Source organism: Lissotriton vulgaris, chromosome 7 (genome assembly GCF_964263255.1).
Source record: "Lissotriton vulgaris chromosome 7, aLisVul1.2, whole genome shotgun sequence".
Taxonomy (NCBI): domain Eukaryota; kingdom Metazoa; phylum Chordata; class Amphibia; order Caudata; family Salamandridae; genus Lissotriton; species Lissotriton vulgaris.
The window spans coordinates 26028988-26054865 of NC_141695.1; positions in this window are offsets into that span (position 1 = coordinate 26028988).

Below are 25878 nucleotides of genomic sequence, written 5' to 3' on the forward strand. Positions count from 1 at the left end.
CGACACCTGTAGCACCCAGTGAACTATATAGGCACATGGAAAAGTGATCTTTTAAAAAGTGGAGGTTAGTGTGCTACCATAGCAAGCAATGTGGTCCAGGAGGGAATGGAAAAGTAATCATCATCATCACACAAATGAATGACGCTAATGTCTACTCTAAAGAGCACTGCAGTCACGGTGTCTAGGAGGAAATTGAATTATATATACCTAAAAAACTGAATGCTGTTTTACAGCTGTGCGCTCATGGTGTATGGATGGATGATCTAAACAAAACAGAAAAAAATATTTAACAATTAAACACATATTGCAATTATTTTAATATCTTTTAAAAAAAAAAAATACCTTTTTTTAAATCTAACATTTAAAAAATATTGTAATTGAAATTATAAAACAAAAATGTAAAACATTAAAATTAAAAAAATGTGAAGCCCATGGTAAAGGCATACTGACTGGATACACACAATGGCTGCCAGCCAGTGCCACATGGGCAACAAAGAAGACATGAAAGCCGAAAGCAACACACAGTGGCTGGCTACACAAAATGGCCACCAGGCATTTCGGTCACAACAACAACCAGCAAGGAGGCCTTGCCACAAAAGAAAAACATGCAGTTCTATGGCAAAAGCAGTATAAACAAAAAAGGCAGCATGGGATGATTAAAGCTGCAACAACTTTCAAGTCACCTAGTAATTGCCAACAATACAAAGATTATTTTCTGTCTGAATGCCCACCTCCAGGATCCTCTGCCAAGAGACAGCCAATTTTCTTTCTATAACACAGATAAAGAAAGGACGGAGAGGCAAGCACAAATGACAAGTAAATAAACAATAATTGTGAGTCCATTGATAGAGATCGGGTGTCTTCAGTATCTGTTGATTCTTTTTTATTTTCAAATTATTGAAGTAAAATATCCACTCGTGCAGCCAACACGCTTCACCCTGAGTAGGGCTTCAACAGGGCTGCAAAGATTGACATAAAAACAACTTACAAACATTGCACAATTAGACAAACCACTGACAATATATCATCTTAAACATAAGACTTTTATACAAATTCTTAAACACAAGAAACTATCACACTAGGTTTATACGTATTGCTAGAGATGTTTTAACCAAACCTTAATATACACATATACAATATCATAAAAGTTAATCAAATTAAGTGTTCTGTATCTTCATTGTGACACAAGAAGAAACACCATAAACCCCAAGAAAAATATGATTAACAAGCATTTACAATGCAATGGTCTTGCCTTTGTTAAAGTTAGAGCTATTGGCATTGCAAATGGCATTTATTTCATTTTTCATTTTTAAATAAAACATAAATTAATAGTATTGTCATTTACAATGGCAATAGGTGAGCATTAGAGAGTAGTAGAGAGTATTAGCAGACACAGAGCCCCACACAGACACACACACAGAGCACACACATACACACACACAGACACACACACGCACACACACAGAGCCCAACACACACACAGAGCCCAATACACACACACAGAGCCCAACACACTCACACAGCCCCACAAACACAGAGAGCCACACACACACAGAGCCCCCCCCACACACACAGAGCCACACACACACACACAGAGCCACACACACACAGAGCCCCACACATACACATAGCCCCCGCCACACACACACACACATGGCCATACACACACACCCAGACAGAACCTCACACACAGAGCCACACACAGACAGAGCTCCAGTCCAACTAAAAGAGCTATTAAAAACTCTACAGCCCTTCTCTTCTCTATTTTCCGACCTCCCCGGCAAAACTACCCTTACTGAACATTGTATTGAGACCACCCCGAACAAATAATCTGACAAAAACCCTACAGAATCCCAGCAGCCAGGAGAGAAGGCATATCCCAGGAAATAACCAAAATGTTACAAATGGACGTTATCCGTCCTTCTCAGCTTAACTAGTCCTCTCCCATAGTTATGGTTCCAACTTCCGAAGCCTGATGGCTCGGTACGGTTTTGTATCGACTTCCGCAGGGTGAACGCTATTTACAAACTTGATGCTTATCCCCTACCAAGGGTAGACAAACTCATTGAACGTCTTGGGGATGCGGCATACATCTTCACTCTCGACCTGACCAAGGGGTACTGGCAGGTACCCCTTCGACGCTCAGACCAAGAAAAGACAAACTTTTCCACTCCTGATGGTCTTTTCGAATTCAAGGTCCTTCCTTTTGGTCTACATGGAGCCCCTGCCACTTTCCAAAGGTTGAAGAACCAGATTTTACAACCCCTTCAGGGATTTACATCTGCCTATTCGGATGACATTGTCATCTTCAGTCCCTCCTGGGACAAACACCTGGAACATTGACAACTAGTGTTTCAGGAATTTGAGAAAACCGGGCTCCACGTAAATGCAAAAAAATCACGCATGGGGTTCCAAAAGGTCAAATACCTGGGATATTTTTTTTGCGTAATGGCAGCATAGAACCCGAGGAAGAGAAGATCAAAGCCATAATCAAAACCCCTTTTCCCACAACAAAAAAAGAGGTGAGGGCCTTCTCGGACTACTGGGGTACTACAGGAGGTTTATACCCAATTTTTCGGAAGTAGCCACTCCCCTGTCCAACCTGTTGAAGAATGACTCTCCAACCCAGGCCATAACCCATCCTTCATTACCCGTCAGGGAGGCCTTCCACCAACCCAAAACACTGATTACCACTAGCCGCATACTGTTTTATCCGGACTTCACTCGACCTTTTGTCCTCCAAACTGACGCTTCTGAAGCGGGGTTGGGTGCCGTCCTCTCTCAAATCACCAAAGACGGATCAGAGAGACCCATATTGTTTCTCAGCCGCAAACTCTTTCCCTGTGAACAACACTACCCAGTGGTGGAAAAAGAGTGCCTGGCAATTAAATGAGCCATTGATAAATTGCGATACTATCTGGAAGGCCGACATTTCACCCTAAAACAAAGGCAATAACCCCCGGGTCATGCAATGGTTCCTTTCCCTCCAATCCTTCAGCTTTGATGTATGACACAGGAAAGGGGCCCTTAACGCCAATGCTGCCTTTCTCTCCCGCTTCCCACTCATCCCCGATCGGGATGATTCTAGGGGGAGGTAGTCAGGATCCCTCCGGAGGTCGCGACTTATCTTATGCTTTGAGTCCTTTCTCCCTCTCTCAGCTCCCGGATTCGGAGATATGCCTGCCCGAAAGAGACTCGACAGAAGGAACTCCTTACTGGCCCTTTAAAGATCTGCTAGAGACTGACATCAACCACGCTCCCTGGGGTTGAAACCCCGTGACGTTGTCCGGTGAAAAGAGGCCATTCACCAATGAAGGCGGTATTCCCACCAGGAAGACGGAAGAGGAAGAGAACGTGACGTTTCCAGTGAGCAGCGAGCCCCGAACGGAGGAGAAGACGCCGTCTGCCGAACTACCCCAGAGCCCAGAGGAACTGTCAGAAGACCAACGTCCCTGTGTTGCGCCCCGCCACGGTCCAGGAGGATCGTGGCTAGAGCAGGTACATGCTCGTCTCCTGGGTCCTGGGAAGTCGTTGCCTGATCTGTCGGGAGGCGGGAGGGAGCAGGGAACCTGATCGGGGAGAGCCTGGGGTTCAGGACACACTTAGCGTAATTAGTCCACCCTCCCCCGTTCCTACCTCCAGTGACGGTTCCCTAACCCTGCACATCCCCACCACTTCCCTCCCCATTATATTGGGGTGGAGTGGTGTGGCTCACTGATTAGAGGCGGCAGACCCAGGAGCAGAGGAGGGCCCGGGACCAGGGTTCAATTCTGGACGCGGCAGGGTCGTGGACCAGGGTCAGCAGACTCGATAATTCTCACCTCGGTGCCTACTCTAACCAGGGATCACACTCGGCAACTCTGGGCATTAGCTTGCCTCATCGCCACAACGGCCCTCCACATACGCCGGAGATGCCTGGTTTCACCTTGGAGATACCGAGTAGGGACCATCTCAAAGGGAAAGCCAGGACGGGTTCCCCAGCGGTCTACTGAGCAGAGATACTCCTTCGGGGGGTCGATTCTAGCGCATTACAAACCCACAATTAATTAATTAATTAATTAATATTCCTCGAAAGCCCAACACTAACGGAGGCCTCTCTCCGCTTTTTTTTTTGTTTCTTCCTGTCGGCAGAGATCCGGATAGCCTTGCCCCACAAGACGCCAAGGAGGGAGAAGGACATCCCCCTGCAAAAGACATCGGAAGAGCACAGCAACGGGCCGACTACATTGCTTGAACAAACTTTCTTTCTTTTGCACGACCCCTTGTAACCTAAATAAATCCCCTTTTCTGGGCCAAACAACTGTGTGGAGTCACGTGCTTACCTATCACAGGTTACATGGTGGTATTGGTGTGCTGTTGGTACTGGTGGTGATATTGGTAGTGGTGATATTTGTGGTGGTGGTGGTGGTATTGGTATTGGTGGTATTGGTGATGGTGGTATGGTTGGTGGTATTGGTGGTGGCATTGGTGGTGGTGGTTGTGGTGGTAGTAGTGATAGTGGTATTGGTTATGTTTGTAGTGGTATTGGTGGTGGTGGTATTTGTGGTTTTAGTGGTATTGTTTATGGTATTGATGGTAGTGGTGGTATTGGTGTTGGTGTTATTTGTATTGGTGGTGTGACATTGGTGGTGATATTGGGGATATTGGTGTTATTGCTATTGGTGGTGGTGGTGGTATTAGTGGTGGTATTGGCATTGGTGGTTGAATTGGTATTGGTGGTGGAATTGGTATTGGTGGTGAGATTGATGATGGCAGTATTATTGGTGGTGGTGGTATTGGTGATATTGGTATTGGCAGTCAAATTGGTATCGGTGATGGTATTGGTGGTGGTGGCATTGGATTAGGGGCGGTGGTATGGGTGGTGGTGTTGGTATTGGTGGCGATTTTGGAGGTGTTGGTAATGGTACTGGTGTCATTGGAGGTGGTATTAGTGATAGGGGTGTTGGTGGTATTGGTGGTGGTATCGGTGGTGGTGTTAGTGGCGGTTGTATTGATGGTGGTCTTAATTGTGGAGCTGCTAATGGTGGTGATGTTGGTATTAGTGATGGTATTTTAGTGGAGGTGGACTTGGTGATATTGGTTGTGGTGTTGCTATTGGTGGTGGTATTGTTGGTGATATTGGGGTTTGTGGTGGTGTTGCTCTTGGTGTTGGAGGTATTGGTGGTGATGTTGGTGCTGGTATTGGTAGTCCTGCTGGTATTATTGGTGTTGGTGGTATTGGTGGTGTTGATGGTGGTGGTGATGAGGGTGGCAGTATTGGTGGTATTTGGCGCTTGTAAATGTAAATGTACAGGAATTTATATAGCGCAAATCACCGAGCGGTTTCTAAGCGCTTGCTTAGGGAACCCGTCCTGGTATTCCCCTGTGAGATAACCCCGGCAGGGTATCCGCAAGGTGAAAGCCAGGCATCCCGCCGCAAGGGGCCGTTGTGGAGATTGAGCAAGCTATTGCCCAGAGTCGCAGAGTGTGAACCCGTGAATCGAGTAGGCACCGGAGCGAGAATTGTCGAGTCCATGGACATTTTAGGACACAAGACCCCGCCGAGCCGGGAATTGAACCCTGGTCCCGGGCTGACCTCTGCTTCCAGGTCTGCCTCCTCTGACCAGTGAGCCACACTTCTCCACTAGCTTGTGGTATTAGTGGTGCTGATATTGGTAGTGGTATTGGTGGCATTGGCAGTGGTGGTAGTGGTGGTGGTGGTAATGATGCTGGTGGTATTGGTGGTGGTTGTATAAGTGGTGGTGTTTTTGTTAATAAAATGCTTTTGAAAACAGCTGGTTAGGTGACTGTGGTACAGATGACATGCAACACAGATGTGCTGTTGTCAGCTTCAGCCCATTAGCATAGGAATATATGCTACCTGGAAATCACATGACTTAATTCGCTAATCATTGCTAAACCCATTTAACTTTGGGGAGGAGGGGTTGAAACAGACAACAGAAAATGCCGGGGAAAAGTGATGGAAAGCAGGTGCCCCTGTTACATGGGTAGCTGTGCAGCTTAAAAACACACAAGTGGTTCAGCTAAAGAAGCGCATGCCTGCCTGCAGTAAGATAAACTCAATAAAGTAAATAGGGCTTAAAACTAAAATAACAGTTCTCTTGTAACAACTGAAGTAAAGGTGCCAGTCGCCATGGGAGGGTACTAATGAAGACAAGGCAGTACTAAGGAGGGACTAACAAGCCTATTAACGAATCTGAATGCAGCATTTACGAAAGACAATGACACACAAAATGAAAAACATGGCAGGAGAGTGTGCACAGCTTCTCACCATTACTTTACTACAGCAGTCTCGCATAGCGAGAAGCACAACACTCTGCCGCTACGTTCAACCTAAAAATGGCTCCTAGACACATGGCATTGTGAACATAGACAAATGGTGGCCTATGACAAACAACCTCTCACTCTGGCCGACAAAGGAAGCATGGTGGTAACACAGAGAAAACAGCAAAAAATTCAGCAATGTCAAAAATGAAAATTAACTGGGCTAAAATGATTTCCACCAACACGCATCCTCCAAATGGCATTAAATATAAGTACCCCACATATACACTGTATGTAGAAAAATAAGGTGAAATAGCCCCCCAAAAACACATTTTATAATTTATTCCAATGTGTAGTATTCTCAATAAACTCATGAAGCTGGTGAGACTTGAGTTGGGTTTAATAAGTGAAATGGTCTACACAGCTCATCATCTGCTGGTCATCTGTCCTCCAATACAGTTAAATTCCAGCATTGAAAACATAATATTCCAGATGCTGTGACATCATAAACCCAGTGACAGCAGTAATGAAATGTCTGAGTAGACTTGCCTAACAATCTTAGAGCTTATATCATCATATCAACATCAACATATTACATAGAATATAACATACCTCCCTTTCTTTAAAAATAATAAAATAAAAATAATAAAGCTTCTCACACAAAAAATGACAAGAACATAGAACAAATATAATATAGTGTTAATCACGAAACCTGCGAGGAATAATAGGAACTCTTGAACTTTTCCTCCTATGTCCGGAAGAAGAAGAAAGATTAGTGTCATTGCTGTCATTGCTGTCCTGTACTTTTGAATCAAGGCTCGTAGCTTTAGAACAAGATCTGTGGCACATTACCAACAACTAGCGATAATTATCGCTATGTTGGCTTAGCGGCAATATTTTTATCGCCGAACTGCGGCGATTTTTATCGCTTAGGAACCTTGCTATTATCAAGGTTTATCTCCTAAGTGATAAAAATCGGCAGAAATGCCTGAATATCGCTGAAAAGTCAGCGATATTCATGCATTACCGAGCTAATGCTCTTAGCCATGTTATCCACCTACTATTGGATAACATGGCTAAGAAATGCTCAGGGGCAGGTGTTAGCTTTTGGAGATATTCGCGCTTAGCTCGAATATCTCCAAAAGTTGGTAATAGGAGATAGCGATGTTAGCGACTGTTTCCACGCCCACTTTACATGTCATTAGTGATAAATTTCACTAACATGCAAAGCGGGGCCCAAGATGGTCGCTATCTCCTACTAGCTGTCGCTAACTGGTGTTAGCGACAGCTAGGTAATAGGGAGGCAATTTTATCTCCACTTTCTTGGCTTTTAAAGCCAAAAAAGCGGAGATAAACCCCCTTGATAATATGCCCCCTGGTTTTTACTACTTTTGATACATTCCACCAATGACCCCCTTCTACTTGAACAGCATTGTTGCCAACTCTAATGACCTTGACAGGTTCACCAAATTTAATAAACGTAAGGTAGGAGGCACACTCAAAAGGATCAAGGAGGCAATGTTGTTGTTCTAAAAAGTTCTCTTCTTTATTTCAGTAATTATACCAGATAAAACAGCCAATGCATTTCGTTACAATGCGTAACTTCGTCAGGGCAAAAAATCCAATAACCTCAAAAGTAGCCCAAAGCGACCCGGTGTGTGCAAGTTCATGCACGTTAATTTTCAAGTCCCGAATGCCATGTGTGGGTTTAGCAGTAAGAGATACTTAAAAATGATGATCCACAGCAGAGTAATGAAGATATGGTAAACGTGTAAGAATCATAAGTGCTGCTTATCTATGTAGTTAATCTCCTATTGCTAAGCTCCAAATAGCCGGTAATATCGGAGGTCTCCAAGGTTTTGTATATCACCTTATAATTGTAAGTGGCATCCAGAAGTTCGTTACAGCATTAGCGTCCCTGCATAATAACGGGGATGCTAATGCTGTAACAAACTTCTGGATGCCACTTACAATTAGATTAGATTAGAGATTCCTCTCTCGGCCAACCATTCCTTACATACAAGCAAACATCTTGAAGAACTTTGTCATCAGAAAAAGCAGACCTCCAATCCTCCTCTGAACCAACAGCCAACATAGGAATGTCCACCAATGCTACAAAACAATCTTCATCATTCTCATCATTCAACTCTTGAACACTTGTGCCCTCACTAATATCACCACATTGTGGAAAACGTGAGAGAAAATCAGATCAGATTTTTTTTCACCAGCAATATGTGTAATTTCAAACTGATATTGTAGCAACTTGCTGACCATCCTGGTGATTCTAGGTGTACAGCATTTACTAGGACCAGAAGACAATATTGAAACAAGGGGCTTGCAATCTGTAACCAGGTTAAAATGTCTTCCCCAAACATATGGACGATATTTGTCAATAGCCCACAGGCAAGCTAATAGTTCTTTCTCGATTACAGAATATTGAATTTCTGTACCCCTAAGACCCCTTGAAGCAAAGGCAACAGTATATTCTTGATTACCAGACTATTGGGTAAGGATTGCTCGGTATACAGTCAAATATTGAGTCAAAAATATAGAATTGCAGTAATATCGAATTATTTGCTACACGCCAAGGTCTCCCATTACATCAGGACGACATGGGCTCCACAACGAATCCACCCACAGCAGCACGAACTGGTACATCTGATACACTACATGGGGGCTGGCGCCCATTTGGTACGCTGGCTGTACACTGGGATTAGGACACATGCTGCACTCTCCCTTGACACGTTGCGGGCGACTTGGTCGAGGGACACAGGGAAAGTCTTAACAGATTTGACTTGGAAATTGGCTATAGAACACCCGAAGAGAGTTTCTAGAAATTTATTTATTTATGTGCTTCTATAGCGCCTGAATAAATCCCCGAAGGGGTATCTCCGCGCTCATGTTGGGGGGGAGATTGGACCTGTGTCTGATCATTACAGAGGTGAGAAATCATAAACTAAATTAATTGGTGCTGAAAAGATGGGTCTTGAGAGCCTTACGAAAGGATAGGTGATTGGTGATAAGTTTAAGTTCAAGGGGAAGGGAATTCCAGAGAACAGGGCCTGTATGTGCCAGAGCACGACCTCCTTGACGGGATTTTTTTATTTTGGGGACCTGAAGTAAATGCAAATTACTTGATCGAAGTGATCGGCCTGGCACATAAGGTTGAAAAGCTCTGGTCAGATATTTAGGGCCCTTTCCTGTCAGGCATCTATGAATAGTACAGAGGATTTTAAACTTTGTGCGTTGCCGCACAGGCAACCAATAGAGCTTGGCTAGCAGAGGGCGGGAGGGAGTTCTAGATGGAACATTGAGGACCAACCTTGCCGCCGTATTCTGGACCACTTGTAACTTGTTTAGTTGGCCTTCATTAGTTGACAATAGAAGGCCATTACAGTAGTCCAGTCTACTAACCACCAGTGCCTGGACCAGGGTTTTCCTGTGGCTATCAGGTATATAAGGGAACACCCTTTTTAATAGTCCAATGGCCCTAAAGCATGTGCCAGCAACTTGGTTGACATGATGTTTGAAGGTCAGGGCCTGATCGAATAACACCCCCAAGTTTTTGACCGTCTGCTTTGGGACAGGAACTGGCCCTAGTTCTGTGGGCCACCACTCCCCAGGCCATAATGTTGCCGCCTCCCCAAACAACAGGACTTCCGTTTTGCCCACGTTGCATTGAAGGCAATTCTCGGCCGATTTTTGCAGGGCAGGGGTGAAAGTTTTAAAAGGGAACATCAGCTGGGTGTCGTCAGCGTAGGATATCGGGGTAAACCCATAAGGCCTCACTAAGTAGGCCAGGGGGGCCACATACACATTAAATAATGTGGGGCTGAGGCAAGAGCCCTGTGGCACACCCCTGGTGAGCTCCCTAGAGGTGGATTTATGGGAGCCCAACCTGACTTCTTGAGAGCGGCAGGAAAGGAAGCTTTCCACCCAGAGCAGGGCAGTACCTCCCACCCCTACATCCCTCAGACGACCGAGAAGCACTTTGTGGGACACCGTATCGAAAGCAGCAGACAAATCCAACAGCACCAGAATCATAGATCCCCCACTATCCAGTGTCAACCTGATGTTATTGGTCACTTCAAGTAGGGCTGATTCGGTGCTGTGGTTTGGCCTGAACTCAGATTGTGAGGGGTCCAGGCCTTCTGCTGCTTCCAGGTGATTCGATAGGTGGGTGTTTACGTGCTTCTCTGTCATTTTACCGATGTAGGGTAGGAGGGAGATAGGCCGAAGGTTGGAAAGGTCTGTCCAGGGGGAGGTCGCCTTCTTCCTTATGGGGTTTACCACCGCTATTTTCCATTCCCTCGGAACTTGTCCTTTCGCCAGCGAGGTATTCATAACTGACTGAATGGAGGGTCCTAGGATGGAGATCAGTGGGGCCACCATTTTAGCAGGAAGGTGATCATTTGGGGAGCCAGTTTTCATATGGGTAATGAGGAGTGGAAGGTCTAGGTCACTGACAGGAGGAATGGTAAGAAAGGTGCTTTTCATAGGTGCCAAAGATACACATGAAGGGGGGACCTAGTTCCTGTGCCTTGAGAAGCAATGATTTTATTATAAATCAGATTTATTTTATCTTCAAAGAAGATGGAGATCTCATCACACAGAATCTGTGAAGCATCGTCAGGGCTCTCAGTAGCAGACGGTTTTACAAAGCTGAGCAGAATTTTAAACAATTTCCTCGGACAATTGCCCGCCTCCTCTAATTGTGAGGATAGGTTGTTTTTCCTCGCAAGTTTTATATTCTTGTAATAGTTAGACTGAGCAAGTAGAAATATTTCCTTTTCCTGCTCTTTTTTTGATTTCCTCCACGCTTTTTCAAGCCTCCTGCACTTCTGTTTTTCTTTCCTAAGATCAGGGGTATACCACTTTTCTTGTTTAGCAGGGGGATACTGCTTATGAAGTTTAAGCGGGGCAAGAGTATCTATGGCTTGTTTAAGAGATTTATTATATTTTTCCAATGCCATTTCAGCAGAGTCTGTTTCAGAGAACTGAGGCTGTTGCCAGTGTTCACGCAAATTTTCAGCTGTTATTTTATGCCACTGGCGGCGGTAAATAGGAGGGGGTGGTGTTCTAGGTTGTTTTTTAGTAGGTCCTGCCAGATAGAACTCCACCAGAAAATGGTCTGTCCAGTGGATTTCAGTGGCAGGAAGGCACCTAATTTTAGAGCAATTGGAAAATATAGAGTCAAGATTGTGACCCGCTCTATGGGTAGCCCCACTATTTTTTATCTCAAGTCCAAGATTGGACAAATCTGCTGTTAATTGTATTGATTCTGGGTCTTCAGAGTTATCCATATGAACATTACAATCACCATAAGAACATGAAATTCAAATATATTCAGGCCATGATCCTACACAGCGGTACAAAAGGGGGTGGTGATGGACGGAGCATCTGAATCAATCAAACACTCACACCCAGTCAAAAGATCTGGGTTTAATCCATCACCATTCTTTAGCCCACTCTGCCACCCCAGTTCAGACATGGCTATATGCAAATCAGTCTGACCTTGTGCCTCATGGGAACAGTCCAGCCCGAACTGCCAAGCCATGTCTTCCCTGGAACGGAAACAAGCTTCTGAGGACCTGTTTCTGGCATTCCAGCCGTCTTCAGCCAGGCTTGCTTGAATCCAGTGGCAAAGCGAGCAATTGACACACGTCTGATCATACCCTGCCACACTTATGGCGGTCAAAAGCCAAAAGTGCTCTCCACACAACTGGAGTCAAGCTATCCTGGCTGAAGACGGCTGATAGCCAGAAACCGGTCCTGGGATGCTTGATTCCGGTCTAGGAAAGACATGGCTTGGCAGTTCGGGCTGGACTGTTCCCATGAGGCACAGGGTCGAGGCTGATTTGCATATGGCCAGGTCTGAACTGGGGTGGTGTGGAGTGCAAAAATACAATGTATTTAGGCCCAGATCTCTGTACTGGGTTGAATGTATGACATTGTTCTGCATTCTGTCCATCAATTGTTGTTTTTGCATTTGTCACCCCGAGTGGGATGGGTATGCTCAGACGTGAGTCCCATGCTCTCCACACCACTGGAGTCAAGCTATCCTGGCTGAAGACGGCTGATAGCCAGAAACCGGTCCTGGGATGCTTGATTCCGGTCCAGGAAAGACATGGCTTGGCAGTTCGGGCTGGACTGTTCTCATGAGGCACAGGGTCAAGGCTGATTTGCATATGGCCATGTCTGAACTGGGGTGGTGTGGAGTGCAAAAAAACGATGGATTTAGGCCCAGATCTCTGTACTGGGTTGAATGTATGACATTGTTCTGCATTCTGCCCATCAATTGTTATTTTTGCATTCGTCACCCCGAGTGGGATGGGTATGCTCAGACGTGAGTCCCATGCTCTCCACACCACTGGAGTCAAGCTATCCTGGCTGAAGATGGCTGATAGCCAGAAACCGGTCCTGGGATGCTTGATTCCGGTCCAGGAAAGACATGGCTTGGCAGTTCGGGCTGGAGTGTTCCCATGCGGCACAGGGTCAAGGCTGATTTGCATATGGCCATGTCTGAACTGGGATGGTGTGGAGTGCAAAAAACCGATGGATTTAGGCCCATATCTCTGTACTGGGTTGAATGTATGACATTGTTCTGCATTCTGTCCATCAATTGTTGTTTTTGCACATGATCCTACACAGGGCGTACCTCACCCCGGTGCGGATCCACAAGATGTTCCTCGACGTTTCCCACCAGTGCCCGCGATGTAAGGCGGACGAAGCGGACTTCCTCCATACGCTCTGGTCATGCCCGCGGTTAGGCAGGTACTGGAACGAGGTGTGCCAAACGCTACGAGAGATATCCCAGATTCAGGTTAAGGAGAGTGCGTTGTACTGCCTGGCGGGAGCCCGGCCTCGGCCTAACCCACTAAAAACCAAGTTACGGTTTCTGGACCTGGCCCTTCTGTTAGCGATTAGGAACATCACTATGCGGTGGAAATCCCCAAGAGGGCCCAGGGTGGAGACATGGCGGGCGGATGTGGTGAAATGGGGTAGTATAGAATGGGTGGCCCTTAGGAAGGAGGAAGAAGGCGGGAGGCGGAAAACCCCGATGGCGCTGGACTGGGAGGTCATGCTGTTAGAGTTGGAGGATGTAGATCGGCCCCTGTCCCAGGACACATGAGTACATAACAGCCCTAAGGGAACAATGTAGGTGTACAGGGCACCGAGGCGGGATGGTGGAGGTCGGAAGAACTCTTGCTACATAATCTGGGCAGAGGAGAGATAGCGCTGGGGAGCTGAGACCGAATAAAACCAAAAGGAGAGAGAGCGCCAGGGTTTGGGGGTGGGGCTGGGATAGTTGGGGAGCGAGCGGGAGGGTTTAGGACTGCGTCCTGATCGAAAAAGAGACATTCTTGCTGTATGCAAATCCAGATGGAACCGGACCAGGGGGCGGGGCTCGGCCCCCCCTATCTGTAACATGGGAGAAAAATGAAAAGCGTGATGTATTACATATTTGCTGTCAATTCTGTACACCACTGTGTTGAGTATACATTCACGAATAAAGTTCTTGAAAAAAAATATATATATATAAATAGCCTTTGTATTATACCAAAACACATTAGATAAAACACACACGTTACAATGTGCCAACAGGCACGGGTAGAATTTACAGGGGATATGTACAAAACAGGACCACATGGACCACTGACAGGAATATGCACTTTTAGAACTTAGCACTGGGTAGAATTAGCACTTAGAACATAGAATATAAATCACTGTAGCACAAAATGGAACATAAAGCACACAACCAGTAAACACTGGCAACAGGTTAAGTACCACCTACTCCACCTGAAATCTCTCATCCGGCCCTACTGTCCCCCTCGCAATCTCAGATCATCACACCTACACCTCCTGGCTGTCCCCTCCATCAAGCTTTGTAGATCTGGTGGTCGGAGATTTGCATACCTTGGCCCCAAATTCTGGAACTCTCTTCCTTCCCCAGTCAAGACTTCCAATACTCTCATCCAATTCCGTAAATCATTAAAAACCTGGCTGTTTCCTCAATCTAGCTAATAATCCCTCTGTCCCCTCTGCATCCAATCAGCGCCAGGAAACTCACGGTGTCAGTGCGCTTTACAAGCACCCCCTTAACATAACATAACATAACCCTAACCACCTTAGGAAAAGGTCACGCAGGGAACCAGGACCTCACTAGCAACACCTGTACTATAAGTATCACAATACCTGTAGGGGTATAGGCATATCACACATGATGTATCACAACACATTCAGAGGTGTAGGGAAGGAAAACACATGATGCAAAATCTACATTCAGAGGTGTAAGGAACAAAAGAACAATTGCAGCAAAAGAACAATTGCGCCAAATTCACATAAGTCACCACCTGTCACTGTCCCGAGGCCCTCTGGCCTCGCAGGGGCTAGGACGCCCTGAGTCCCAATGTCCGGGGGGCCTAAACGTGGCAGCTGCCCACGAAGTGCTGGGCAGCTGTCATCAACAAGGATGGGGCCAATGTGGGAGCCTCGCAGGCTCTGAAGAAATGACTGTCCCCTGAGCCTCTCTGGGCTCTGAACACAACTCTGTGGACTGCCACTGAGCCTCTCTGGGCTCTACAACAATAAACGTGCCCCCACGAGCCTCTCTGGGCTCGCCAAATAAGGAAATGCCGCCTGGAGCCCTCGTGGCTCTAAAAACCAAATGGCCCCTTGTTGAGCCTCAGGGGCTCTGCAATAAAGATGTGACCCCGGAGCCCTCTTAGGGCTTCAAACAATAAAGATGCCGCCTTGAGCCTTTCTGGGCTCTAAACCAATGGGACCTTTGAGCCTCTCTGGGCTCAGAATATCAAATATGCCCCTGAGCCTCTCAGGGGCTTGGACAACAAATGCGGCGCTGTGAGCCTCTCGGGGCACGGAGAGCAAAGCGCGCCTTGAGGGTGGAGTCCCCTCCTCTGGGGGACTTAAGAACAGCGGAGTGCCCTGGAGCCCTCGTGGCTTCTCAATGCTGTGGTAGGAGGGGGGCGGGCACCGGCAATGTGACCCGACGCCGCCACTCTCTGTAGCACAGCCCCGGGCCCCACTCACCAGGTCATGTCTCCGGCTCCGGTCGAAGCCTTTCTTCTGGCTCCCATGCGGGGCTCCGGGGACGCGCTTGAGCAGGTCTCCTCTTCCTGGTTGCACGTCAGGTCCGGGCCAGCGACCAATCAGAGCGCGGCCCGGGAATGACGTCACAGAGGTGTCCCGCAGTACCCCCCCCTGGCCTGCCTGACTTCCTGGTCGCGGGCCGGCGGCGGCGATTCTCGAGGAGGCAAACGATGGGTGGGCTCCCTCCAGGAATTAAATATAAAGTGAGGTGGGTTCTTGCTATGGCGGCCAGGTCCCAGGCGAGGTGGGCACTCGCCAGAGGACTTCAAAATAGGCAAATCAAGCGGGCACATGCTGGGTGGGCACCGGCTGAAAACAACAGCGCTCCCAAGCGCTAGGACAAAAAGAAAGTGCTCTCAAGCGCTAGGGGCCCAAGTAAAGCGCTCCCAGGCGCTTAGCAGAAGCAAAGTCCAGGAAAAGTCCTTGAGAAAGTCAGGGGGGGCAAGGCTACCAATGCCACAAGGAGTCCATCAGCAAGCCAGGGGCTGGGTAGGGCCCAGGGAGGCAAGCCTTCCCCCGGGCCCCAGCAGCAGCATGTGCCTGGTAAGATTCAAGTTGGGAACAAGAACATTTTTCAAGAGGTCACAGCCTCTTTTTATACAGACAAATCCTTTGTCTAAAGGTGCAGGATGTGGGCAAAACCAGGCGCAGCTGGTTTGTGAGCACTGTGATGGGCTCAGCCCCTCACTCTATTCACTGGCAGGGCTAGGGTTGTTAGACGCACCACAGGGGGCGGAGCCAGCATTGTGTGGGGAAAGCCCAGCCCTATTCAGGAACCAGGTGCACTCCTCCCCAGCCATCAGTATGCTAATCTCACACTCACCACCGGGCAGACCCATCCAGCCTTCCTGGAGCCAGGTTCACCAGCCAGCTCCAGCCAATCACACGCCAGGCATATTTTACACTAATATGCCAACTCCTAGAAGTGGCACTTCTACACAAGACATAATCATGCCACATACATCATTGCGAAGCATTCACTCTCACGAGTCCGCACATACCAGACTCGAGCCTGAATACCCCACGCATCAGGAACTACCAGGGACACATACATTCCCCATGCATTTCTATGGGAGGGCTGGCCAACCTTACTCCACGCAATCAGAGTGCGCATGCGCTTTCCACTGGGACACAGTGAAAGTGCGCAGAAACCAAAAGTCACTATCACCAGGTCACCATTAAAAGCAAAAAGTTTAGGGATGAACCTGCCAGAAGGGCCAAGTCCAACAGTATTGATTGTGGTGGTATTAGATTAGTGCAGTGGTATTGGTGGTGGCTGTGGGATTGGTGGTGGTATTGGTGATAGTATTGGTAGTGGTGGTATTGGTAGTGGTGTTATTGGTGGTGTTATTGGTGGTTGTGCTGGTGGTATTGGTGGTATTGGTGGTGGTGGTATTGGTGGTATTCGTGGTGGTATTGGTGATATTGGTGGTGGTATTAGTAGTGACAGTTTTATTGGTGGTGGTATTGGTATTGGCTGTGGTGGTGATATTTGTGGCGGTAGTGGTATTGGTATTGGTGGTGGGGGTCGTGGTATTTGTGGTGGTGGTGGTATTGGTGGTGCTAGTGGTGGTATTAGTGTTGGTGATATTGGTGATGGTAGGGGTGGTCATATTGGTGGTGGTATTGATAGTAGTGGTGGTAATAATGTTGGTATTGGTTGTGGTATTCGTGGTGGTGATGGTGGTATAGGTATTGGTGGTGATATTTGTGGTATTGGTGCTATTGCTATTGGTGGTAGTGGTATTGCCATTGGTGGTGGTATTGGTGGTGGTGGTGAAATTGGTGGTGGTGGTGGTATAGGTGGTGGTGGTTGTATTGATGTTGGGAATATTGTTGGTGGTATTGGTGGTGGTATAGGTTGTGGTAGTGGTAGTGATAGTGGTGGTTTTGGTGATGGTTTTGGTGATGGTGGTATTAGTGGTGGTGGTATTGGTGATATTGGTGGTGGTATTGGTATTGGCAGTGGTATTTGTATTGGTGGTGGTATTGGTTTTGGTGGTGTTTGTATTGGATTAGTGGCAGTGGTATTGGTGGTGGTGGTAATGATGGTAGTGATAGTGGTGGTGGTATTAAAGGTAGTGGTATTGGTAGTGGTGGTATTGGTGGTTGAGGTGGTGGGATTGGTGGTGGTGGTATTGGTGGTGGTATTTATGTTGGTGGTGATGGTATTGGTGGTGGTGGTATTGGTGATGGTATTGGTGGCAGTGGTGGTGCTATTGGTGGTATTGGTATTAGTGGTATTGGTGATATTGGTGATATTGGTGGTGGTATTGGTAGTGGCAGTGGTATTGGTGGTGGTATTGGTATTGGTGGTGGTGGTATTAGATTAGTTCCAGTGGTATTGGTGGTGGCTAAGGTATTGGTGGTGGTGGTATTGATGGTGGTAGTATTAGTGGTGGTATTGCTGTTGGTATTTTTGGTGGTTGCATTGGTGCTGGTTGTATTGGTATTGGCAGTGATATTGGTATTGGTGGTGGGGGTGGTATTGGTTAGTGGTGGTGTTATTGGTGGTGGTGGTATTGGTATTGGCGGTGGTACTGTTATTGGTGGTGGTATTGATAGTGGTGGTATTGGATCAGGGGTGGTGGTATGGTGGGTGTGATGGTATTGGTGGTGGTGATAGTATTGGTGGTTTTGGTATTGGAGATATTGGAGGTGGTGGTATTGGTGGTTGGTGGTATTGGTGGTGGTGGTATTGATGGTGGTAGTATTAATGGTGGTATTGATGTTGGTATTTTTGGTGGTTGCATTGGTGCTGGTTGTATTGGTATTGGCATTGATATTGGTATTGGTGGTGGGGGTGGTATTGGTTAGTGGTGGTGTTATTGGTGGTGGTGGTATTGGTATTGGCGGTGGTACTGTTATTGGTGGTCGTATTGGTAGTGGTGGTATTGGATCAGGGGTGGTGGTATGGTGGTGTGATGGTATTGGTGGTGGTGCTAGTATTGGTGGTTTTGGTATTGGTGATATTGGAGGTGGTGATATTGGTGGTTGGTGGTATTAGTGGTGGTGGTATTGATGGTAGTGGTGGTAGTATTGCAGGTGGTATCAGTGGTGATGTTGATGGTGGTGTAGTTGGTGGTGCTGGTGGTATTGATGGTGTTGGTGATGATATTAGTGTCAATGATACTGGTGGTGGTGATATTGGTTTTGGTGGTCTCGGTGGTGGTATTGGATGTGGTATTGGTGGTGGTATTGGTGATGGCGGTATAGGTATTGGTGGTGATATTTGTGGTATTGGCAGTATTGCTATTGGTGGTAGTGGTATTGGCATTGGTGGTATTGGTGGTGGTGGAATTGGTGGTGGTATTGGTGGTGGCGGTATTGTGAGATTAGCGGTGGTATTGTTGTTGGCAGTGGTATTTGTATTGGTCGTGGTATTGGTGGTGGTTTTGGAGGTAGTGGAATTGGTAGTGGTGGTTGCGGTGGTGGTACTGGTGGTGGTATTTGTGTTGGTGGGGTTATTGTTTGTGGTGGTGGTGGTGGTAGTATTGGTGGTGGTGGTATTAGTGGCAGTGGTATTGATGGTGGTATTGGTATTGATTGTGGTGGTATTAGATTAGTGCAGTGGTATTGGTGGTGGCTGTGGGATTGGTGGTGGTATTGGTGATGTTATTGGTAGTGGTGGTATTCGTAGTGGTGTTATTGGTGGTTGTGCTGGTGGTATTGGTGGGATTGGTGGTGGTGGTATTGGGGGTGGTGGAGAAGGTGTTCGTGGTGGTATTGGTGGTATTCGTGGTGGTATTGGTGATATTGGTGGTTGTGTTAGTAGTGGCAGTTTAATTGGTGGTGGTATTGGAATTGGTTGTGGTGGTCATGGTATTTGTGGTGGTGGTTGTATTGGTGGTGCCGGTGGTGGTGCTATTGATGGTGGTATTGGTGTTGGCGGTGATGGTATTAATGTTGGTGATATTGGTGGTGGTAGTGGTGGTCATATTGGTGGTGGTGGTATTGGTGATGTTGGCATTGGTGGTGTGTTGGTATTGGTGGTGGTGGTATTGATAGTAGTGGTGGTAATAATGGTGGTATTGGTTGTGGTATTGGTGGTGGTGATGGTGGTATAGGTATTGGTGGTGATATTTGTGGTATTGGTGTTATTGCTATTGGTGGTAGTGGTATTGGTATTGGTGGTGGTGGTGGAATTGGTGGTGGTGGTGGTATTGGTGGTGGTGGTTGTATTGATGTTGGGAATATTTTTGGTGGTATTGGTGGTGGTATAGGTTGTGGTAGTGGTAGTGGTAGTGATAGTGGTGGTTTTAGTGATTGTTTTGGTGGTGCTGGTGGTATTAGTGGTGGTGGTATTGGTATTGGCAGTGGTATTTGTATTGGTGGTGGTATTGGTTTTGGTGGTGTTTGTATTAGATTAGTGGCAGTGGTATTGGTGGTGGTGGTAATGATGGTAGTGATAGTGGTGGTGGTATTGGAGGTAGTGGTATTGGTAGTGGTGGTATTGGTGGTTGAGGTGGTGGTATTGGAGGTGGTGGTATTGGTGGTGGTATTTATGTTGGTGGTGATGGTATTGGTGATGGTATTGGTGGTGGTGGTAGTGGTGGTGCTATTGGTGGTATTGGTATTAGTGGTATTGGTAATATTGGTGATATTGGTGGCGGTATTGGTAATTGCAGTGGTATTGGTGGTGGTATTGGTATTGGTGGTGGTGGTATTAGATTAGTTCCAGTGGTATTGGTGGTGGCTAAGGTATTGGTGGTGGTTTTGGTGATGGTATTGGTGGTGTTGGTATTGATGGTGGTATTATTAGTGGTGGTATTGCTGTTGATATTTTTAGTGGTTGTATTGGTGCTGGTTGTATTGGTATTGGCAGTGATAATGGTATTGGTGGTGGGGGTGGTATTGGCTAGTGGTGGTGGTATTGGTGGTGGTGGTATTAGTGGTGTTATTGATATTGGTACTGGTGGTGGTTGTATTGGTGCTGGTGGTATTGGTATTGGCAGTGGCATTGATATTGGTGGTGGGGTGGTATTGGTTAGTGGTGGTATTGGTGGTGGTATTTATGGTGGTGGTATTGGTGGTGTATTGATGGTGGTGGTATTGGTGTTGGTGGTATTTGTGGTGGCATTGATGGTGGTGGCATTGTTGGTGGTATTGATGGGGGTATTGGTTGTGTTGGTGGTGGTATTGGTGGTTTTTATGGTAGTGATGTTGGTGGTATTGGTGGTGGTATTGGTGATGATGTTGGTGGTATTGATGGTGGTGGTATTGTTGCTGGTATTGGTGGTGTTGGTGGTGGTATTGGTGGTGTTGATGGTGGTGGTGTTGGTGTTGGTGGTGGTATTAGTGGTGATGGTATTGGTATTGGTGAAGGTATTGGTAGTGTTGGTATTAGTGGTGGTATTGGTGGTGGTGGTATTGATGGTGGTGGAATTGATGGTGGTGGTATTGGTGGTGGTATCGGTGGTGGTGGGGGTATTCGTGGTTGTTGTGGTATTGGTGATGGAGGTTGTATTGGTAGTGGTAGTGGTGGTTGTGGTATTGGGGATGGTGGAGGTATTGGTGATGGTGGTATTGGTGATGGTGGCGGTATTGTTGGTGGTGGTATTGGTATTGGTGGTGGTGGTAACGGTAGTGGTGGTATTGGTGGTGGTGGTTTTGGTGGTATTGGTGGTCATGGAATTGATGACACAAGCCATTAAAAAATATGGCAGGAGAGTGTGCGCGGCTTCTCTCCATTATTCTAGTACAGCAGTCTCGAGGAGCAAGAAGCGCATGTACGCTGCTGCTAGGCTCCTGGACACATGACATGGTAAACATAGACAAATAGTGGCCTGTGACAAACACACTCTTACACTGGCTGACAAAGGAGGCATTTTGGTAACACAGAGAAAACAGCAAAAAATTCAGCAATGCCAAAAATTAAAATTAACTGGGCTAAAATGATTTCCACCAACACACGTTCCCGAAATGCATCAAATATAAGTACCCCACGTCAACACAGTCTATAGAAAAAAAAGTGAAATACCCTCCAAAAAAAACATTTTATAATTTATTCCAATGCTGTCCATGGCCTATGTGACACCACAGAAACAGTTGTTTCATGTACCCATGACTAAAACTAGGCATACTGATCGAAAGGCCTATAGTCAGAATAGTCTACATACGGAGTTAAATTAATATGGCATACTAATTTTGAATATAAACACATAGAGGGGTGGGGAGAAAAAGCAATGTAAGACACAACAAAGAGCTAAGGAAAAATCAAAAAGATTTGACAAAACTGCCCTCACTCACACACTATGTGTGTGACATGCTTCATCATCGGGTCTGCTTAGAATAAACCCCGGCATAGCCACGCAGGGGGCTGAGCATAGGGAGGGGGAACACAAAAATACACACTGAAGACAAATACAGATCAACACAAAAGTGACAAACAGTGATCACACCAAATTGTGTTGTCCAAAATGACTGGGTAAGTGGTAGACAAAAAAGTGCAGTTAGGACGTGCTCGTTAACACTGGCTCCTAGACACCCGTTTATATTTTATTCATGGGTCCTAGCATGGGCGAATTTTGCAAATTCGCGATCCGCAAATTTGCAAATTTGCGAATTCGCGATCCGCAAAATTCGCGAATTTGTGCGAATTTGCGGAATTTTGTTTTTTTGCGTGTTCGCTGGGTTTTTTGCGTGTTTGCGGGGTTTTTTGCGTGTTCGCGGGGCTTTTTGCGTCTTCGCGAGCCGCTTGCATAGCAAAATTACCCATGCAGTCGTTTATGGGAGAGGGAGGGAGAGAGATAGATAGATAGATAGATAGATAGATAGATAGATAGATAGATAGATAGATAGATAGATAGATAGATAGATAGATAGATAGATAGATAGATAGATAGATAGATAGATAGATAGAGAGAGGGAAAGAGAGAGGGAGAGAGAGAACGAGAGAAAAAAAGAGAGGCCGGATCTCTGAAGGGCCAGATTCCTGAGTTGCCCCTACAGAACATACAGCTTTTTAGCAAAATGCATATGAAAATTGTGCTGTAAAGGTCTCTTTTAGTTTAACCCCTCCTGACAACTCAAAGTGGGTGTATTTGCCATCTTCTCCCTTCTTCCTGTTTTTTATATCTGTAAGTGCTTCCTGATGAGGTTTAATTCCTTGGACAGGTGCCTCGTTGCCAACTTGTAACTATTCTCTGACCCTGCTTCAAGGGTCAGAGCAGGGTCAGAGAATAGTTGCAAGTAGTAGCAGCAGGTGTCCAAGTTGAAGTTAATTTGTTTGTAACCCTTTTGTAAAAGGTTACAAAGAAATTAGGTTCAACTTTTGCACCTGCTGCTGTAACCCTTGCTTTGCTGAAAATTCGTCCCCGTTGATTCGCGGATTTTACCGCGATTTCGCGAGATTCGCGGATCGCGAAATCGCGGAAAATCTGCAAATTCGCCCGCGAAACGGATTTTACGCCCACCCTTAGTCAGGATTACAAATAGTGAAGGATGGTTAAGGGTTTAGGCAGGAGGTCAAGATCCTAAAACACTCCTCCTGGTACTGCGGTAGTCATCATGTTTCGACCGTTAGAAAAGTGCCCTTGACTATGTGGGTCACGTCGGTCTTCTTCAGGACAGTCTATCTGTCCCAGTCCTTAGTCACCTCTTACCTATAATTTTGGTAATTCATCAGAGGGCTACCACATGGGGGTACTTCCACACCTGTGGAACATTTGTTACTACAAAACATAACAAAAACAGTAATGATTATACTAAGTATAAAATATAGTTCTTATACAATAGCTGGTGTTGAGAGGCGTGTCCCCCAAAGACAACAATAAATGTATATATAAAGATGGTCCCTTAGAACATTAATTACCAATAGGACCCATATATAGGGGAGGTATTCCAATATAGATTAATACTAATGGCCTCCCAACAGTCTGTCACTGTAATAGGTTAAAAATTCACAAGTGTCGTAAAAACAAGCAAAGAGGTATGCGGATAGAGCAGAAATACCACCCCATGCAGGATGGGTAAATCAAGAAAACAAATTGCATATTTATAAGCCGTTGCATCAGACTTGCTTTACCCTCTCGAGATCCTAGTGTGACAGTGCCTTACAGAGGCTATTAATTCATGAGGCTCGAACCTGTGTTCAAAAAGAAGAAAAACAATACATGTAAGGCACAAGAAGATAGTCATAATGGAGGCCCTCTGTCTGGAAGTTACATCTACAGCCATCTCCGAAGAATGGAAATGACACGGTGAAGGAGACCCCTCCCGTTAACCTCCAACCATGGGACAGGCGTACAACATGTTGACTACCGCAGTACAAGGAGGAGAGTATTAGGATCTTGACCTCCTGCCTAAACACTAAACCATCCTTCACTATTTTTAATCCTGACCCTAGGAACCATGAATAAAATATAAACGGGTGTCTAGGAGCCAGTTTTAACGAGCACGTCCTAACTGCACTTTTTTGTCTACCACTTACCCAGTCCTTTTGGACAACTCAATTTGGTGTGATCACTGTTTGTCACTTTTGTGTTGATCTGTGTTTGTCTTCAGTGTGTCTTTTTGTGTTCCCCCACCCTATGCTCCGCCCTTTGCGTGGCTACGCGGCGGCGTATTGTAAGCAGACCTGATGATGAAGCATGTCACACACATAGTGTGTGAGTGAGTGGAGTTTTTTCAAATCATTTTGATTTTTCCTTAGCCCTTTGTTGTGTCTTACATTGCTTTTTCTCCCCACCCCTCTATGTGTTTATATTGTTGTTTAGGGGGGTTGCGGTGGTGGAGAATCCTATTTGACCCTCTCTCCTCCTCTGTGTTTAATGATACTTATTCTGCAAACATGGAGAAAATGTACTAAACTGTGCAACAATTTACCTTTACCAAAGAAGAAAAATGACATGCAAAAAATTACGTAGGCCCCTACAGAGACAGCAGGCCGCCCACCACACCTAAATCCGGGTGTAAGCACCCAATCAAGCAAACAACATCCTTATAAATCAGTTTTTAAACTTACTTATGAAATCTCAAACACAAAATATCTAACTGCAATGGTATATATGCAGTAGACAAGGAGAGTGATCCTTCCTGCTCTAAATCCCAATGAAATGTGACCAGGAGATAGATAAATTACTGGGAGGAGCCTGCTAAACAGGAACAGGAAGTTGGAGTCTCTAGGGTGCTATCTTCCTGTTTGAGAAGTTAAAAAAAGGCTTCTTGCACAAAAAAAGCTCCAGCGGAAGTTGGAGAAAAACAATCACATAAAAAGCCTCTCAGCTTCTTCTCGAGCACAAAAACTGCTTCAGTGCTCCGTTCGGAATCAGCACAACATTGGCACCATCATGGCCAAAAGCGGTGCAAATGAAAGTGAAGTGTTATGCAAGCAGCCTGAGATAATTTTGGCACCAGAGAGCGCCGAAACACATCTTGTGCGTGCAAATGGAAAAAAAACCTCTTTGAGCCCTGGAAGATGGAATTTAGGAACTCGAGTTCCCAAATTTTGCAAACTCTACGAGCGGAATGGAGTTTACCACCCGGGCCTACTTTAGTCCCTGAAGAAACTGAGACATACCTGTTTGGTTCTCACTTCTTTGACAGGACTGACCAGAGACCTCTCAGATGGCCCATGAAAATGAAAGGTAAACATCCCAAACTGTTAAGGTTGTCAATATTGCAACAGGAAATGGACTTAACAGTGGAACACAGACCTGGAACTGACCATGCCAATGCAGATTGTCTTGCCAGGTTCTTCCACGTTAGACAAAGAAGACTCCCTAGGGAAAGGTTAACTTCTTTTCTTTTTTGTTGTGAGAGGGGGTCATGTAGGAAAGTGTCACTTTTGCGATAGTAAGCCCCCACTTTCTCCTAGACGCATGAAGTGATTTTGAACTGGGACCCTGCTAAACAGGTTCCCAGTGCCATACCTCTGTCCCAAAACTGTACCAGGATTGGCACAACTTTAGCCACCCTTGTAAGTCCCTAGTAAATGGAACCCTTGGTACCTAGGGCACGTAAACTGAAGTGGGCCCACTGGGGCTGCAGCATATATTGTGCCACCGCAGCGATCCCTCACCAAGACTATGCATACGCCATTGCAGATTGCGTGTCTTGGTCCAGATAAAACGGAAGAGTTGACATGCCACACAGCCCTGTGTGCCATGCCCCCATATACTGCATGAGGTGTAGGTAAGACACCCCTGCTTCAGGCCTTACACCCGAAGGCAGAGATCACAAAATCCTATGTGTGGGCTTATGTGCATGAGCAGATATGGCCCTCCCATTGGGCGCAGGGTCAAGATTAATTTGCAGGCTGGGTTCAAACTGTAATGGCATGGGGAGCAAAAGAAAGATGGATTTAGGCCCAGATCTCTGTACTGGGTTAAATGTATGACATCGTTCTGAATTCTGTGCATCAATTGTTCTTTTTGCACCAACAATATCTGAGCCATTCTTAGATATTGTAATTGCACAGGGAAGTCATAAAGAGTACATGAGCTGGATACTTGCCATTACGAGTTTCTTAGCTCCATAGTGGCTTTACTGTACCAAACATCT